Raw genomic sequence first — 6,420 nt, 5'->3', positions numbered from 1 at the left:
ACAGTGCAGGGGTCAGGTGTATGTAATGTACACAGAGAAAGAGTCGGGTATATGTAATGTACATGGTGCAGGGGTCAGGTGTATGTAATGTACACAGTGAAGGGGTCAGGTGTATGTAATGTACACGGAGAAGGGGTCAGGTGTATGTAATGTACATAGAGAAAAGGGTCAGGTGTATGTAATGTACACTGTGAAGGGCTCAGTTGTATGCAATGTACAAGGTGCAGGGGTCAGGCGTATGTAATGTACACGGTGAAGGGGTCAGGTGTATGTAATGTACACGGTGCAGGGGTCAGGTGTATGTAATGTACACGGTGCAGGGGTCAGGTGTATGTAATGTACACAGTGAAGTGGTCAGGTGTATGTAATGTACACGGAGAAGTGGTCAGGTGTATGTAAGGTGCAAGGTGCAACAGTCAGGTGTATGTAATGTACACGATGAAGGGGTCAGGTGTATGTAATTTACACAATGAAGGGGTCAGGTGTATGTAATGTACACTGTGCAGGGGTCAGGTGTATGTAAGGTGGATGGTGTAGGGGTCAGCTGTATGTAAGGTACATGGTGCAGAGGTCAGATGTATGTAATGTACATGGTGCAGGGATCAGGTGTATGTTATGTCGCGTACACACGATCAAACAATCCAGTGGAAAAGTCCGGCAAACTCAAGTCCGCCAAACAATCCCCCCGTGTGTAGCCTCCGGCATACTTTTTTGACCCGACAGTACGGCGGACTTAGAATTTCGTGTTGCACATCAATCTGCCCGCCGTACTCGCATTTCGGCGGACAATCCGGCCGTGTGTATGCCAGTCCGCCGTACTTTTGAAATGAGCGGACTTTTCCCGCCCGGAGAAAAGTCCGCTCATTTCGAGCGGGTCTCCAGGTAGGCAGGGCCCGCGAAGGAGACGTCGCTGGCCCCGCCGCCTGGTATGGACTTAAAGGGGAACCCCCAACGCCGAAAAAAATCGGCGTGGGGGTCCCCCCCAAGTCCACAACAGACCCTTGTCCGAGCACGTTACCCGGCCGGCCAGGAAAGGGGGGCGAGCGAGCGCCCCCCCCCCCCTCCTGAGCCGTACCAGGCCGCGTGCCCTCAACATGGATGGTGCCTTGGGGAAGGGGGGGGCGCGCGGCCCCCCACCCCAAAGCACCTTGTCCCCATGTTGATGAGGACAAGGGCCTCTTCCCGACAACCTTGGCCGTTGGTTGTCGGGGTCTGCGGGCGGGGGGCTTATCGGAATCCGGGAGCCCCCTTTAATTAGGGGGCCCCCGGATACCGGCCCCCCACCCTATGTGAATGAGTATGGGGTACAATGTACCCCTACCCATTCACCTGTAAAATAAAAGTACAAAAAAAAACACAACACACGAGATAAAATACTTTATTGCACAGCTCCGGGGGTCTTCCGTCTTCGGGGGTCTTCTCGCCGGACTCCTCCGCTATCTTCTTGTAGCTCTTTTGCTAGCGGAGGAGTCCGGCTTTCTTCCTCGCCGCCGGCCTCTTCTCCCGACTTCGGGGGTCTTGTCCCCCTCTTTGGTTCTTCTGCCGGGCCACCGCGCCTTCTTCTAGCTCTTTTACAGGCGGTGGCCCGGTCTTCTGTCGCTGCTGCCGCCTTCCGTTCTTCTTCTTCTTCTTCTCCTTCTTCTCCTGGAGATGTTGACTCGACGCTCTCTCCGGCCACAATGCCAGGGACGCGCTGCGCGGCCACTTATATAGGGACAAGGGGCGGTGTCACATGGCTTTATGTCACATGGGTTGGTGTCACATGGTGACCCCGCCCCCTTACGATGTCACAGTCCTCATGTGACATCAACCCATGTGACCAACCCATGTGACATAAAGCCATGTGACACCGCCCCCTTGTCCCTATATAAGTGGCCGCGCAGTGCGTCCCTGGCATTGTGGCCGGAGAGAGCGTCGAGTCAACATCTCCTGGAGAAGAAGAAGAAGAAGAACGGAAGGCGGCGGCGGCAGCGGCGACAGAAGACCGGGCCACCGCCTGTAAAAGAGCTAAAAGAAGGAGCGGTGGCCCGGCAGAAGAACCGAAGAGGGGGACAAGACCCCCGAAGTCGGGAGAAGAGGCCGGCGGCGAGGAAGAAAGCCGGACTCCTCCGCTAGCAAAAGAGCTACAAGAAGATAGCGGAGGAGTCCGGCGAGAAGACCCCCGAAGACGGAAGACCCCCGGAGCTGTGCAATAAAGTATTTTATCTCGTGTGTTGTGTTTTTTTTTGTACTTTTATTTTACAGGTGAATGGGTAGGGGTACATTGTAAACCATACTCATTCACATAGGGTGGGGGGCCGGTATCCGGGGGCCCCCTTATTAAAGGGGGCTCCCGGATTCCGATAAGCCCCCCGCCCGCAGACCCCGACAACCAACGGCCAGGGTTGTCGGGAAGAGGCCCTTGTCCTCATCAACATGGGGACAAGGTGCTTTGGGGTGGTGGGGCCGCGCGGCCCCCCCCTTCCCCAAGGCACCCCCCATGTTGAGGGCACGCGGCCTCAGGAGGGGGGGGGGGGCGCTCGCTCGCCCCCCTTTCCTGGCCGGCCGGGTAGCGTGCTCGGACAAGGGTCTGTTGTGGACTTGGGGGGACCCCCACGCCGTTTTTTTTCGGCGTTGGGGGTTCCCCTCTAAGTCCATACCAGGCGGCGGGGCCAGCGACGTCTCCTTTGCGGGCCCTGCCTACCTGGAGACGCGCTCGAAATGAGCGGACTTTCCTCCGCGTGTGTGGGCGAGTCCGTTCATTTCTAAAGTACGGAGGACTTAGTACGCCGTATTAGTCCGCTGAAAAAGTGGCGTGTGTGGGCAAGTAGCCCGTTCGAAAATTCCGACGGACAGTTTGGCGGACGTCCGCCAGACTAAGTACGTCGGACAGACGGCTACGTGTGTACGCGGCTTTAGGTACACGATGCAGGGGTCAGGTGTATGTAATATATGTGGTGCAGGGGTCAGGTGTATGTAATGTACACAGTGAAGGGGTCAGGTTATGTAATATATGCGGTGCAGGGGTCAGGGGTATGTAATATATGCGGTACAGGGGTCAGGTGTATGTAATATACGTGGTGCAGGGGTCAGGTGTATGTAATGTACACGGTGCAGGGGTCAGGTGTATTAAATGTGCATGGTGCAGGGGTCAGGTTCATGTAACATACATGATGCAAGGGCACAGATGAGTGTAACATACACAGCTCAGGGGTTCAGGTGTGTGTAACATACACAGCGCAGGTGTCAGGTGTATGTAAGATACACTGTGCAGGAGTCAGGTGTATGTCATGTACACAGTGCAGGGGTCAGGTGTATGTAAGGTACACAGTGCAGAGGTCAGGTGTATGTCATGTACACGGTGCAGAGGTCAGGTGTATGTAATGTACAGGGTGCAGGGGTCAAGGTATATTAAACGTACATTGTGCAGGGGTCAGGTTCATGTAACATACATGATGCAGGGGCACAGATACCCACCATGACCACATATGGACAAATACATTCTCTGTGATGTCTTGTGACCTGAGTTGTGAGTGGCTCCTTTTTTTTGTAGGCAGTCTATGCTTTGAACAGGTACAGGTAGCACAGCTTGCATTGTAGAAATGTCTGCAGAAAATAAAGCTTAACATTTTTGAAGGACCTTATCCCAAGCTGAAGACATGACATTAAATCCAAGACTTCACCACACAAAGGACAACCCTCACAAATTTAGAGAGCTTTCTGAAAGTGTATCTAATCCCAAGAGGAAATTGCAACAGTTTCCTTATTTCAGGCCTTTTCCACCTGGTGGTCCTGGCTGGGTGACTTCACAGAGGCAGGTCTCTTGGACCTCCCTTGGATCTAGAAGCTTGTAGAAGCATGTGGAAGTTAGTGGGTGGAGGCCAGGAGGTCCTGAGCTGCATTCTTGAGGGAACTTGGCTAATCCCCAGCCAGAATGTCCCGATAGGGTGGTTTGGGTCAGCCCTTAAATATGGCGGTGCCATGCCAGCTGGGAGTTGCATGTAAGATGGAGTGCTAGGGTGGCTGTGGGTGGCCTAGGTGGGGTCCCATAGGTCTAAGGGGGGGGGGGCTTTGCCTCCAGACTGGGCTCGGGCTACCTGGGAAGAATCCCTTTATTTTCCGGTTTGAGAAGGAATCCTAAGAGCAGCAGGGGGCAAGGAGGACAGAGTGAGTACATCAGTGAGTACATCAGCACCCCAAGGGATCCACAAGGGGAGAGACTGCCACATGTATCAAAATTTCAGGAGGACATCTTTGTACATAACCCTTTTATCCCTTGTCCTTGGAGATCCTCGGAGCAACCAGGACAGCTAGTAGTACCTGCAAACAGTGGGAGCGGGAGCAGTTCTACAACATTTTGTGCTATTTTCCAAAGGGGACTAAGAGCTGCTAGTCCACAGTGTCCAGGGGCCTCAGGTGCATGGGGGGCCCCATGATAATCTTGCATAACATCAAACTTTCCAACCGTCCCGGATTTGCCGGGACAGTCACGCTTTTTGTTAAGCTGTCCCGGGATGGCTGTGTCCAGGGCAGCACAACCGTCCCGGATTTGCCGGGACAGTCACGCTTTTTGTTAAGCTGTCCCAAGATGGCTGTGTCCAGGGCAGCACAACCGTCCCGGATTTGCCGGGACAGTCACGCTTTTTGTTAAGCTGTCCCAAGATGGCTGTGTCCAGGGCAGCACAACCGTCCCGGATTTGCCGGGACAGTCACGCTTTTTGTTAAGCTGTCCCGGGATGGCTGTGTCCAGGGCAGCACAACCGTCCCGGATTTGCCGGGACAGTCACGCTTTTTGTTAAGCTGTCTTGGGATGGCTGTGTCCAGGGCAGCACAACCGTCCCGGATTTGCCAGGACAGTCACGCTTTTTGCTAAGCTGTCCCGGGGTGGCTGTGTCCAGGGCAGCACAACCGTCCCAGATTTGCTGGGACAGTCACGCTTTTTGTTAAGCTGTCCCGGGGTGGCTGTGTCCAGGACAGCACAACCGTCCCGGATTTGCCGGGACAGTCACGCTTTTTGTTAAGCTGTCCCGGGATGGCTGTGTCCAGGGCAGCATCCCGAAACCTGTATTGTGCCCTCCCGATCACCCTTTACTGTGCCCTTCTGCCCCCGCCCCCCCCCCTCCGTACTGCGTCCTTGTGTTAATTACTTTAACCACTTCAGACCGGACCATTTTGCTGGTCAAAGACCAGACCACTTTTTGCGATTCGGCACTGCGTCGCTTTAACTGACAATTGCGCGGTTGTGCGACGCGACTCCCAAACAAAACTGACGTCCTTTTTTTTCCCACAAACAGGTGGTATTTGATCACCTCTGCGTTTTTTATTTTTTGCGCTATAAACAAAAATAGAGCGACAATTTTGAAAAAAACGCATTATTTTTTTACTTTTAGTTATAATAAATATCCCCCAAAAATATATATAAAAAAAAAAATTTTCCCCTCAGTTTAGGCCGATACGTATTCTTCTACATATTTTTGGTATAAAAAAAAAATCGCAATAAGCGATTATTGATTGGTTTGCGCAAAAGTTATAGCATTTACAAAATAGGGGATAGTTTTATGGCATTTTTATAAATTTTTTTTTACTAGTAGTGGCGGCGATCAGCGATTTTTATTGTGACTGCGACATTATGGCGGATACATCGGACATTTTGACACATTTTTGGGACCATTGTCATTTATACAGCAATCACTGCTATATAAATGCAGTGATTCCTGTGTAAATGACACTGGCAGTGAAGGGGTTAACCAGCGGGTGGCAGTGTAGGGGTTAAGTGTTCCTAGGGGCATGTCACTAACTGTTGGGGGGGGGGCTGGGCTTTCATTTAGTGAACACTGATCTTTGCTCCAATCACATGGAGCAGAGATCAGCGTCACTAGTTGCTAGGCAGAATGGGGAAATGCTGTTTACAACGGCATTTCCTCCATTCGGCCGCCCCCCGTGAGACGATCGCGGGTATGCCCGCGGCGATCGAGTCCGTGGACCCGCGACCGGACTCACGGGGGTCCCGACTGGTGGCGCGCTCGCGATGGCAGGGCGGGAAAATTTAAAGGGACATACAAGTACGACCATTTGCCTGCCCGTGCCATTCTGCCGACGTACATCGGCGTGCGCCGGTCGGGAACCGATTAATTCTTGAGAGTAGGTCTGGGACGACAGCCATGCAGACCAATTTGATGCAGTGTGCGGCGTATGGTCTGAGCACTGACAGGCTGACCCCCAACCCCTACAACCTCTGCAGCAATGCCGGCAGCACTCATACGTCTATTTCCCAAAGACAACCTCTGGATATGACGCTAAGCAGGTGAAAAAAAGTCATTTAAATCTACCCGTGGCTATAATGAATTGTTGGTCCCGGCAATACAGATAAAAGAAGTCATTGAAAAAACACGGCATGGGATCCCCCAGTCTATTACCAGGCCCTTTGGGTTTGGTATGAAT

The 6,420-nt window shown here is 52.8% G+C and overlaps 1 protein-coding gene across 1 annotated transcript in view; it reads left to right on the top strand.

Annotated features, from left to right (window-relative positions):
* Window positions 1-6,420, top strand: part of LOC143955614 (uncharacterized) — a 347,615-nt gene that overhangs the window by 5,303 nt on the left and 335,892 nt on the right. The window lies entirely within an intron of this gene.

Source organism: Lithobates pipiens, unplaced genomic scaffold (genome assembly GCF_037356315.1).
Source record: "Lithobates pipiens isolate NorthernLeopardFrog02 unplaced genomic scaffold, aLitPip1_a1.2 Scaffold_35, whole genome shotgun sequence".
Lineage (NCBI taxonomy): Eukaryota > Metazoa > Chordata > Amphibia > Anura > Ranidae > Lithobates > Lithobates pipiens.
The sequence above is the reverse complement of the archived record's forward strand: the minus strand, read 5'-3'. Positions and strand labels throughout refer to the sequence as shown.